We start from the raw sequence: 12280 nt of genomic DNA, 5'->3' as shown, positions 1-12280 counted from the left end.
TTGGACTGACTCAAGGCACCTCATGAGGGTCAGTGAGATGATGCTCGTGAGCAGCACGTTGTGAGGCCGACCTGTGGGGGGTCCTGGAGAGAGGCTGGCCATTCTCGGTGCTGATAAAAAAGTCACTAGTTCTCTGTGGAACAAAATCTGTGTGAACATCTAAGCTAAAAGAGGAGGTGTTCTAGAAATGTCATGTTTAGAGGAAAAGCTGACGCCTGTGCCTCAGACCTCAGGGTACGGGCAGTGTCTCCTCTGCCTTTTGCCAGGACGTGGGGTAAGGCAGTTTTGGTAAGTGGGTTTCCAACCACACCTGCCCCTCCCAGGCACACACATGTGTACACACACACACATGCATTTCTTCGGGCTCAGGGCCCCAGCCCTCCCCCCCAATAATCCCACCCTGATGCCTGGCCAGTCCCTGTGCCCACTTGAAGCACCTCCCCATGATGAAGGGGCTGTTGTGAGGCAGGGATACCCACCCTTAGAACACCCAAATGGACCATGTCCACAGAGGAACATTGGGCAGAGGCTCAGAACAATCTAGAAAATGCTATAAAGCTGAGGGGAGAGAGCTCTCATTTCCCGTGTCTCCCCAGAGATGGCCTCCCTCTGAGGCCCAGTCCCTCCCCTCCGTCTCTGCTGTCCTGTTTTTCATTTTTACAATATGAGCACTCTGGCAACATCCCCGGGCCTGGATATAAGGAGAGGGAATGTGTCCCCCAGGCCCTTGGCTGAGACAGGAAGCTGCATGGCTCCGTCTTCCCTACAGCAGGGTTTGTGGGCTGCATGAGGCACAGGCACCACCTGCTCTGGCTCACACACTGTGGGCACCCTGGGCTCAAGTGCCTGGTCACAGGTCACACCTAAATGTAGTTCCATGGTCAGCAACCTGCCTGCCACTGGCCCCCCTGGGGACTGGGGAGCTGGCTGCCTGCCTGGGAGGGACACAGGGTCTGCGCTGGCCTCAGGGAGCATCAGAAGAGGTAGATGACCTGTCCTGCAGGGCAGGAGTGGGCTCCAGGGTGGAGAGAGCAGGGCTTGGCTGGCAGAAGGGCAGACCCATCAGGGGCTATGACTACCTGCGTGGGCAGCAGGACGCTTCTCCCTGCTGTGCTTTTTATCGTAATAAGACATGCTGAGACTTCTGGAAGGTGGGAAGATACAGTCCACAACTCTGGACAATCATGCTTTTGAAGGATAGGCGGCAGTGTAAGGGATGCTCACCCGGAACTGTGGCAACCCAATGTAAACTGCTGTCCCAGTGGGGACAAGGAAGTGCACACGAGTGTGTGGTTACTAGGATTGGAGCACCACAAGATGACTTGGGGGTCAGGGAAGACAGTGTCCTGCTAGGGGCATGGTCTGGGCCAGTGTGCCTTTATCCAGAAAGGACTCACCTCACTGGGTTGGCCTCACGCTGTGCCCTCTGGTTTCCCTGTAGGATCCGGAGCTGGCAGGATGGGTACTGGGACACGCTGATCTCCCCTAGAGATAGGTAAGTGGCTCGGGCTTGGTCTGGGTATGTCCCTCTCCACACAGGATGGCAGTGTCCTGCTGGGCCCCAGAGGTGTGGTCAACAGAGGGATGGACTGTGGCCCACGTGGTGTGTGCTTCTGGTCAGCTTCACTCTGGGTGGGCACATCTCCCAGGCTGGATGGACTGGACATGGGGCCTCCTGCCATCCCTGCTTGGATTTTCTGATAGCCCAAGCGTGGACAGCCATCAGTTTGACATCTAGCCTGAGCGACAAGCCTGTGGTGTGACCAAGTGACCAGGTTGCTGGCTGGTGTTGACCAGGATGTTAGCTGGGGCTGATCTTTGCCTGCCTGGGCTTGGAGGTCAGCCACGGCAGTGTCTAGTATCAGCATAACACTCCCAGCCTGGCACTCAGCTCAGGGTGGCTCCTGGCTGCCTGGGGGAGACTGGAGTCGCAGGCTGGAGATAGGTGATGGGCCCCAAGGCCAGGCACGACAGACTCTGTCTGGAAGGGCCAGATAGTAAATATTTCAGCCTTGCTGTCCTATGGTCTCTATCACACCCATGCTACTCTGCTGTTGTAGGGCAAAAACAGCTGCAGACAACCCATAACTGCCTATTCTGTGCTCTGATTATAGCCATGGACCACACCAGCTGGCCCTTGGCCTTGGGTGTCATCTGTGTTTTGGGCTCATCTATTAATTATATGCTACCTCCAGTGGGACTGAGGCACCAGGAATCATGGTGGGGTGAGAGGCCAGATGGTCCGTGTGTCCCCCAGGACCCTCTGAATGGTGGGAAGCAGATCTTGCTGGCACCCCAGTCTGTCACAGTTTTGCTGTGATGGTTGCTGTTCGGAAGAGTGGGTGATGGCTTGAAAGAATGCCCCCTGGTCACTCCTGTTTCTCCTGTACTGGTGCCCAGTGCCCAGCCTGGCCATTTCCCCTCCCCTACTGAGTGCTGTCTCCATGAGAGGCTTGGCTGACCCCAGCCTTGTGGGCTCTCAGTGACACTTAGTGCCTAGAACAGAGGCCTGGTTCATCCAGTGCTGTGAATGGGTGGTGGTGGGAGAAGGCAGTAGCCACAGACCCAGGAACCTCCAGGCCTCCAGAACCCTGAGTTTCCTGTGCTGTGGGCTGTAGGACAGAGGAGAGGGACAGGGTGGCCCTGTTTTTAAGGACGTTGGGTGTGGGAAGCTGCCAGGCCAGGTTGGTGGGAGGACCAGTGTCTGGCCAAGCATCATGGTGCTCAGGCCATTGGGCCATACGAGGTCTTCTGGGATGAGACAAAGAGGTACAGGCTGAGTCCAATGCTCGCTGGACCAGGCCTCAGGACATGGCATTGCTTGTGGCACAGGTGACAGGGCATCTGGGAGCAAGAGTGGTAGGAAGAGCTGGCCTCCACTCCCCTCTACTCCTCATAGGCCACCATACCTCAGGGAGGCCAGGTCAGCCAGACACCAGATGTGACAGCTCTGGTAACAGGAGGGTGGTGGGCTAGGCAGGACCAAGGCTGCCCAGCCACTTCCGCTCACTCTCCCTCTGTTGTGTGCTCCTTTCCTGTCCCTCTTTCTGCCTCCCTGCCTCCAGCTCCTGTTCATCTTCCTGTCTCCCTCTGGCCCTCTCTTTGCCTCTTACTTTCCACCTCTCCCTGTCTCTGTCCTGCCCACCTGGAGAGTGGTAATTGATTATCCATGTCTGTTCTGGGCACTGGCAGGATGGGTGACAGTGTCCATGCTATCTCTGCTCTGGGCTGGGCCTCATTTCACAGATTGGTGAGCAGAACCTGGGCCCTGGCTCATGGCTCTCTGAGATGCTGGGCCATGGGGGTGGGCCTGCCCACAACAGGAAGGAGATGGGGAGGGGCCTTGGGGCTAAATTGGGACAGGGACTGATGGTAGACACCCACGTGTCACCATACTCACACTTGGCTAGTCAGCACCTGTTCACCAAGCCCCGTCCTGGACCCTGGGCACTGCAGCCATATCAGGCCCAGTCCTGCACTTGACGAGCTCCCAGCCTGGCCAAGGAGACGGGCAACAAGCAGAGACCAGCAGCCAACTGTGGAATTGTGAGGTGGCAGTGACTGGCAGGTCTCCCCGAGGAGGGTAGTAGAAGGCTGTGAGGGGGGGTGTGCACTTGATTCTAGGCCCAAGGGAGAAGGGCCAGTGGGGACATAGGTGCCCTTCACCACAACCAGGCCAGCGTGGATCCAGTACCAGCCTGGCCTCCGCCACGAGCGGGGCCGCATCTTCTGCAGCCACCCGGCCCCCACATGGGGTGTTCTGTCGGGGTTTCAATGTGTTTCCCAGCCATTGGTATGAGTCTTTAAATATTAAAGATATTAATTCTTCGCTTGTCTGTCTGCCTCGGCACATTTCTCTCAGCCTTTTAATTTTTGTTTATGACAGTTTTTGACGTTCAGAAATTTTTCATACTTTGTGGTGAAATCTGTTGAATGCTTTTTTTCCTTTTCCATCACTCTATGTGTAGTACTCCCTAGCATGTAGCCAGAAAAACATGCACCTGTCTTTTTTTCTAATAGGTATTTCTACTTTCGTTTTTTACACTCATGATTTAATCTATCTTGAATTTATTTTGACATAATTGTGAAGCGAGGATTTAACTTTGTTTTTGTGAACTGTTTCTTGGCTATTATCTTCTGTCACTAGAAATTGGAAATGCCATGACATCCTTATGTCCTCGGGTCTGTGGTCCCCAGCCAGCACCCACTGCTCTTGTTATGAAGATAAGGAGTCTCATTGCCATCAGTCTTTGTTTTCAGAAGTCACGGTTACTCTGGTGTGTGTTTCTAACATTCATGATGAATCACTCTGTCTAGCTCTCCCCTGGGACCTCTGTGAGACTCCCCTTGAGCTGGCACTGCTTGGAGCAGGTTGGCCCTCCCTACGTGGGTTGTGGCACACCCAGGACGAATTCAGTGAGAATAGGACCCAATCCCTGCTGTGGTGGTGCCCCCTCAGAAGCAGTCCTCTTTGTGGAATCTGGTCTTCAAATGCCTTGTGCTGGCTACAGCCGGGGACATTGCAGGAGCCTTTGGGCCCCCAGCCCCTGAGCCACCCTGTGGTGAAGAGTGTGCATCTCCTGGTGTCTGCTCCTGTGGCCTTTCATGTGGGGTGTTTCTTGCCCAGGTGACATTGTCATGCTGTGGCGGGTGAAATAGCCTTGCCCTTAAGGGTCAGGGACTCTGGCATCCTTGTGACCCGAGGTGGAGGTGCCGCCAGACCAGGGACTCACATGTATCCTATTTGTGTCCTAGTGTCAGGGACTGCTGGGTGGGTCATGGTCAGCAGATGTGCCTGTCATGCCAACACCTTGGCCTCATGGCTGGAGAGCCTAGTGCAGGCCAGCCAGAAGCCTTCACAGTGCCATCCCTTGCTTAGGATGATTTGCAGCTGGTGGTGTGGCCTGTGCTGCGGTGGCCAACAGGCTACCCCTTGGCCTCCTCTTGGGGCCTCCCACCGTTACCTTGGCCACAGTCAGCTTCTGCTCTTCACTGCCTGGCTGTGTTCCAGGGGTCTGCACTTGAGGCCTCCCTGGACTCAGGCTGGGTGAGGGGCCTCCCTTCTCCCAGACCTGGGCATCCCCTGTCCCAGCCTGACCCTCAGCTGGGAGTGCCAGGCATCTTCAACTCAGCCCTGTGTGGTGTGGACGCCCCTGTGGGAATACCCCCGGCAGCTCAGATTTGGAGAGTCTAAGTCTGAGGCTTCTCCCGCCCTGGGGACGGCTGCCCAGTGTCAGGGTGCAGAAGAGGGAGTCTGAGTGCCCTGCACTCTCTCCTCTATGGTGTATCTTGCCAGGTGGAGGTTTTGCACTTGATGAGTTTTGTATTTCGAATATGCCTTTAGTTAAACTTTTTCATTTCAAAATATTTTCACTCTCCCTGAAATTCTAATTAGGCCATTCATGCCTCTGAATGTACTTGCTGCTCTCTGCATTTTGCAAGATAATGAGGCTGCAGAGATGTCTGCCAACCTTGTCCTCCCTGGGGCCTTCGCTTTGTGCCCTGGAGGAGGTGCTGGGCACCCCTAGGGCACGTCCCAGCTAGTGGAGATCTGGACCACAGTGCTTGGGGGGGGGGGGCACCGTGTATACAGTGGGGAAACTGAGGCCTTGGCCTCTGTGGAGTCTGGGATGATGTTGTTGGAGGGATCTCAACCCCAGGCAAGGCCCACCCTTCACAAATTCTTTCTAACACCTACCCCGGGCCTGGTGATGCCATGGACATGCCTCCTGCATCTGGCTGGGGGCCAGGCTCCCCTGGGCATGCCTGAGAGGCTGACAGTGAGGGAGATGCCACACGATGACCAACAGAGGCCAGGCCACTCACTGTGGTGCTGGCATCCCCCCTTAGTCTTCATTTTTTAATAATAAAGCAATGTGTGCTTGTTTATAGAAAATGTAGAAAACAGAAAAGCAGCAGGAAAAAGAAATCATGCCTGTTGCACCTGCACAGTCCAGCCCCTCAGTTCTCTACCACCCGCTCCTCCAGATGTGGTTTCTAAGCGTGATGTGGGTTGTGATCTCAGGCCCCCTGGTATTGTCTCCTCAGCATCTCCTGTTGGTGTCCAGATGCCTCAAACGCAAGTAGGGTGGGCTCCCTCCCTCACGCCCACTGCTCCAGCACACCTGGTTCATCCAACCTTGGGCTCGCACTTACCCCCATGGCTGGGGAAGCTCATCCATTGGAGACATTCTGGCTGTTTCCAGCTCTTTTTTTGCAGTTGGGACCACTGCAGTAAACATCTCATGCTCAGAGCTACTTTTCTGTATTTGAACAACTTGGGTTTGACCTTGAGGTCCTGTAGGGTAGAAATGTGTGTGCTGGGTGCAGAGCCTTGGTGGGGATGATCAGACACAAGCAAGGCCTGGGAGAATAGCCCGAGGGAGGTCCCAGGACAGCTCCTTTCCTGAGACAGCCAGGCCCACCTTCTGCAGATAGATCTTACACTGGGGACCTGCACAGAGGACAGACCCCCACTGGGAGAGCAGATAGTCCAGGGAGCCACACCTTCTGTGAGGTGCCCCTACTCAGGCCACTGTTCCTCATTGCTAAAACAGGAGCCCAGATCTCCTAACATGCATATGTGAGGTGATACCACTCCTGGGTTGTATCAAGGAACCGGGGCAGTCCTGGGCCTGGGGCTGGTTGTCACTGAGCCTGCTGTGGGCACTGCGCACAGTGGGTGCTGGGACCTCAGTCTTTGCCTCTGCCACTTGTCCCCCGCCCCCATCATTGTACTTCCTGGCCCCAGCGTGGTCCCCGTGGGGGTTGGGAGGCCTGGCAGTGCCAGCAGTTCCGCAGATGATCACCTCCCAGGTGAGTCACTGGGACCTGTAGCGAGGGGCACTGATGAGCCCTGGCACTGAGAGTAGCAGCTTCAGAGCTGAGTCTCCTATGCGCACAGCTGGAGGCACCTCATTTAGAGCCCCCACACCAGGATGGGGTGGGGGCTCCAGGGCTCTGCTGATGGGATCAGCTGTACCCCTTGGAGCATGCTGTGGGCCACTGCTCTGACCACCATGGGTGATGGTGGGGCTCTGGGGGCCCTATCCAGAAGGCCCAATGGGATGAGAGGGAAGCAAGAGTGGGAGAGGGGACGGTACAGGAGGAGGAAGGGGCAGGGGCAAAGGGAACAGGGAAGGTAGGGGTACAAGGGGAGGGAGGTGTGGAGGAAGTGAGGGGACAAGAGATGGATATAGCGGGGAGGGTCAAAGGTTCAGGGAGAAGTAGGTGGAGATGCAAGGGGTGGGAGGTCAGCAGGAGGCTGGAGGCCCTGGAGCCCCAGCCCAGGGACAAGAAAGAGGAGGATGCTGGGCTGGTGTGTTTTAAGCACTCTGGCCACATGCTGTGCCTTCTCAGGAGAACTGGCATTGCTGGGGAAGACACTCCTGAACACACTGGGGGAGGGCAGCCCATGGATCCTGGGATTCTTGGACTCCTGCAATCAGTGGGCACAGACTGCACCTGTCCCCTCTTGCCTGCGGAGGGTGGGGGGCTCCTTGCCACACAGGAGGGCGGGCAACCTGTCCAGGGCCCCGGGGAGGACAAGCAGATGAACCCCTCCACAGTCTACCTTCTTTCAGCTGGGCCTTCCCCCTGATCCCCTGCCCCCCACAGCCCTAGGCCCAGCTGGGCCCAGGAAATTGGGTGAGACCAAGACCATCATCTCTCTTGGGCCTCATAGCATGTGGGAGAGAAATGTCTTATGTTGGGGAAACTGAGTCTCAGAGAGCAGAGTGGGCCTCACCATCGGACCAGCCCCAGGCAAGTGCATCTTCCTTTCCCTGTGTTCTTGTTAACATTTCTCTGGCATTTGCCCGTCTGCAGGGAGCTATTGTTTGTGATGAGACTAATTCAGTGAGTATTTGTGTTTGAAGAAATAATTCCAGATGTTTATTTACCAAACCTGAGACACAGGCATTGGTTAAATTTAAATTAAGCCATTGTCCTCACTGACTTTTGTCTGTGCAGAGCCAGGGACTTCCACAGGTTTAGTGTTGCTGGGAATGGGTTTGGTTTGGGCATGGCCTCAGGGCATGGTTCAAGGAAGGAGGCCTTCTATGACTCAGTGACCCAGGCAGACTGCTTTGTGCCCTGGGGGAGCCCTGGGCTGCGAGCCTTGAGGTCTAGTGCATAGGCTGGCATGGAAACCTTAATCCTGGTGGCTCATCCCCTACCTGTCCTGCTCTGCTCACTCAGATCTTCCCCCATTCCCACTCATGGTGACAGTCTTCCAGAGTCACCACCACCTTAGTTGGGCAGTAGAAATGAACCTCGGGCCAGACCCTGAGGACAGCAGGCTTGGGCATGGGGCAGGGGGCTGGATGAGAGTGTAGGAGTGTCCTCTATCCCTTCCTCTGCAGCATGTGGGGACTGCTACCTCCAGAGCTTGGGAAGCTTCTGTGTTGGCCTGGTTCTCCCCAGTAGACTCCCCACCACCTTCAGGATAAAAGCCATCTAGGTCCCTGTGACACTACCAGCCTTACTCCTTGTCCACACCCACCTTGGACTCTGCAGACTGCCTGGGTGGCCCACCTCCTGGTCATTTTAGATGCGGAAATATCCTTGCCAGGGCAGTGCCTCCTGAGCCTTATGGTGCCCCGAGGCAGTCCTTGTCCTAACATTTCTGCAGTTTCCTGCAAAAACTGGCCTCATGTAGGGTGGACACACTGATTCCTTGGGGCGGACTGGGCACGGGGGCTGCAGTGCTTTGGCAGCCTGGGCATGTTCTCCTGTTACTCATCCTTGCCTCCTTCACACAGCAGAAATGAATTGAGCACCTGCTCTGTGCCATGTGCTGTACTGGCTGCTGCCCAGCTCTGACCTGTAGTCCAGCAGAGGCCAGTATGGTCTCTGTCTCCCCCCACCCTGACTTGTGGTTCCAGATATGATGGCAGGGGAGGGTTAAGATTTTTATAAATCTTCCTTACCTAGTGGAGGCAGGACAGGGAAATCCATAATGTGAAGGTGCTCACAGGTTAACTTACTTATTTTCCTTTGGTTCTTTTCTCTCTGAATGTTATCTGTTACAGGTTTCTCTGTTCCTGGCATGTGAAAGGGAGTTGGTGACAGGTGCAGTTTTTGTTCCCGTAATTTCCATATTTTAAAAATTTCAGTGGGAATCTTGGTTTGGGGGCTTAGATGCTTATGTGCTCACTTATTTAATTTTACTTATTTATTTATTTATATTTGGCAGCTGATATTTTATTTTGGCTGGTAAGGGGATCTGAACCCTTGACCTTGGTGTTACCAGCCAAGTAACAACCTTGGTGTTACTCTCCCAGTAAGCTCACCCACCAGCCCCAATTCATTTTTTTTTTTCCAGGGGTGAGGCGGTAACTGCCTGGTACAGGGATCTGAACCTGTGACCTTCATGTTATAAGGCTGCACTTCAACCAATTGAGCTAATCGGCCAGCCCCACTCACTTATTTTAGGTTTGTCCTAGTTTACTTATGTTCATTCATTGGTTACCTAATGATAGTGAAAATATTTAAGGCTATGAATTTACCTCTGACTATGACTTTGGCTATAAGTCATACATTTTTATGTATAATATGGGAGTATATTTTATCACTGTTTCTAAATAGCCAACTCCATATTCTTAAATTTTTATCTTTGATCTAATGTTTATTTAAAAGGGTGTTTTGCAATTTTTAACTTATTACATGGGGGGGCTCTTTTTTAATTTTAATTTTTAATTGATGTAAAGTACACATAACATAAAATTTACCATCTTAACTGTTTTTTTTTTTTTTTTTTTTTTTGTCATTTTTTCGTGACCGGCACTCAGCCAGTGAGTGCACTGGTCATTCCTATACAGGATCCGAACCCACGGCGGGAGCGTCGCCGCGCTCCCAGCGCAGCACTCTACCGAGTGCGCCACGGGCTCGGCCCATCTTAACTGTTTTTAAGTGTACACTTTGGTAGTGTTAAGTCTATTCACATTGCTATGCAGCCAGTCTCCAGAACTTTTCCTTCTTGCAAAACTGAAATGCTATACTTATTAAACAATTCCCTGTTTCTGCCTTCTCCTGCCCCTAAAACTGCCATTCTACTTTCCCTTTCTATTATTTGACTACTTTCGATGCCTCATATAATTGGAATCAGAGTATTTGTCTTTTTGTGACTGGCTTATTTAACTTAGCATTTCTTCAAGATTCATCCATGTTGTAGCATGTGTCAAAATTTTCTTCCTGTTTAAGGCTGAATAGTATTACATTGTATGTCTGTATCACACTTTTAAAAAAATCCCTTCATCCACTGATGGCCATTTGTGTTGCTTCCCCCTTTTGGCTATTGTGACTAATGCTGCTATGAACATGGTTGTACAGATATCTCTTTGAGACACTGCTTTCAATTCCTTTGGATACATACCCAGAAGTTTTGGATTGCTGGCCATTTGGTAATTCTGTTTTTAATTTTGGGGGGAACCACCATACTCATTTCTGTAGCAGCTGCACCATCTTTCCTTCCCACCTACAGTGCACAAGGGTTTCAATTTGTCTATATCCTTACCAACACTTATTTTGTTTTTAGAGTAGCTGTCCTAATGGGTTTAGGGTGATATTTCATTGTGGTTTTGATTTGCATTTCCCTAATGATTAGAAATGTTGAGCATATTTTCATGTGCTTCTTGGCCATTTGTGTATCTTCTTGAAGAAATGTCTGTTCAATTCCTTTGCCCATTTTTTAATTGGGTTATTTTTATTGTTGTTGAGTTTTATATTTCTTTATGTATTCTGGATATTATCAGATATATGATTTGCAAATCTTTTCTTGCATTCTGTGGGTTGCCTTTTCACCCTATTGATTGAGTCTTTTGATGAACAGACATTTTATTTTTTTCTTTTTTGTGACCAGTAAGGGTATCGCAACCCTCGGCTTGGTGTCGCCCGCACCGCGCTCAGCCAGTGAGCGCACCGGCCATCCCTATATAGGATCCGAACCTGCGGCGGGAGTGCCACTGCGCTCCCAACACCGCACTCTCCCAAGTGAGCCATGGGGTCGGCCTGACATTTTAAATTTTTATGTGGTCAATTTGTTTTTCTTTCTGTTGCCCGTACTTTTGGTGTATTATCCAAGATACCGTTGCCAAATCCAATGTGAAGATTTTCCCCTATATTTTTCTCTAAGAGTTTTATTGTTTTAGGTCTTATATTTAGATCACTGATCCTTTTTGAGTTAATTTTTGTATATGCTATAAGGTATATTACTTCATTATTTTACATGTGAATATCCAGTTGTCCCAACAACATTTGTTGAAAAGACTGTCCTCATTGAATAGTCCTGGCACCCTTCTTGAAGATCATTTAACCGTATATGTGGGGGGTTATTTCCTGGTTCTATAGTCTATTCCATTGGTTGGTATGTTTGTCTTTATGCTATAACCATACTTTTGATTACTGTAGGCTTGCAGTAAGTTTTGAAATCAAGAAGTACAAGTTCTCCGACTTTATTCTTTTTCAAGATTTTTTTGGTTCTTTGGGTTCCTTCAAGATCCATATGAATTTTATGACGGATTTTTCTGTTTTTGCAAAAAATGTCATTGGGAGTTTGATAGGAATTGCTTTGAATCTATACATCACTTTGGGTGGTATTGTCATTGTAACAGTAGTAAGCCTTCCAGTCCATGAACATGAGATGTCTTTCTATTTATTTAGGTATTCTTTTTTATCTATAACATTTTATAGTTTTCAGTGTACAAATCTTGTATTTCTTAAGTTTATTGCTAAGTGTTTTATTTTTTAATGTTTCTGAAATGAAATAGTTTTTGAAATTTCCTTTTCAGATTGTTAATTATTAGTGTAGATAAATGCTTCTGATTTCTTTGTATTGATATATATCCTGCAACTTTTCTCATTTCATTTTTTTTAGCTCTGATAGTTTTTTTTTCAATGTGGGTAAAATTTTTTCTTTTTTTTGGCAGCTGGCTGGTACGGGGATTCAAACCCTTGATAAATGTGTGTAGAATCTTTATGGTTTTCTACATTTAAGCTAATGTCATCTTTGAACAGAGATAATTTTACTTCTTCCTGTTCAATTTGGGTGCCTTTTATTTCTTTTTCTTGCCTAATTGCTCTAGCTAAAACTTTCAGTACTATATTGAATAGAAGTGACAAAAGCAGACATCCTTGCCTTGTTCCTGATCTTAGGCGAAAAGCTTTCAGTCTTTTACCATTGAGTATGATGTTAGCTGTGGGCTTTTCATAACCAGCTTTCATCATGTTGAGAAAGTTCCCTTCTCTTCCTAGTTTGAGTGTTTTTATCATGAAGGGGTAT

The 12280-nt window shown here is 50.5% G+C and overlaps 1 protein-coding gene across 4 annotated transcripts in view; it reads left to right on the top strand.

Moving 5' to 3' along the window:
- The window catches only part of ARVCF (ARVCF delta catenin family member), a 50482-nt gene that overhangs the window by 4108 nt on the left and 34094 nt on the right, over positions 1 to 12280 (top strand). For 3 of the 4 annotated variants that reach the window (XM_063086628.1, XM_063086625.1, XM_063086631.1), the window contains exon 2: positions 1442 to 1495. The exons of the other annotated variant lie outside the window; for it this stretch is intronic. The gene's annotated coding sequence lies outside the window, so the exon portion shown is untranslated. The remainder of the gene's footprint in view (positions 1 to 1441; positions 1496 to 12280) is intronic. 4 annotated transcript variants of the gene reach the window in all.

This window comes from Cynocephalus volans, chromosome 2, assembly GCF_027409185.1.
Source record: "Cynocephalus volans isolate mCynVol1 chromosome 2, mCynVol1.pri, whole genome shotgun sequence".
Lineage (NCBI taxonomy): Eukaryota > Metazoa > Chordata > Mammalia > Dermoptera > Cynocephalidae > Cynocephalus > Cynocephalus volans.
The sequence above is the reverse complement of the archived record's forward strand: the minus strand, read 5'-3'. Positions and strand labels throughout refer to the sequence as shown.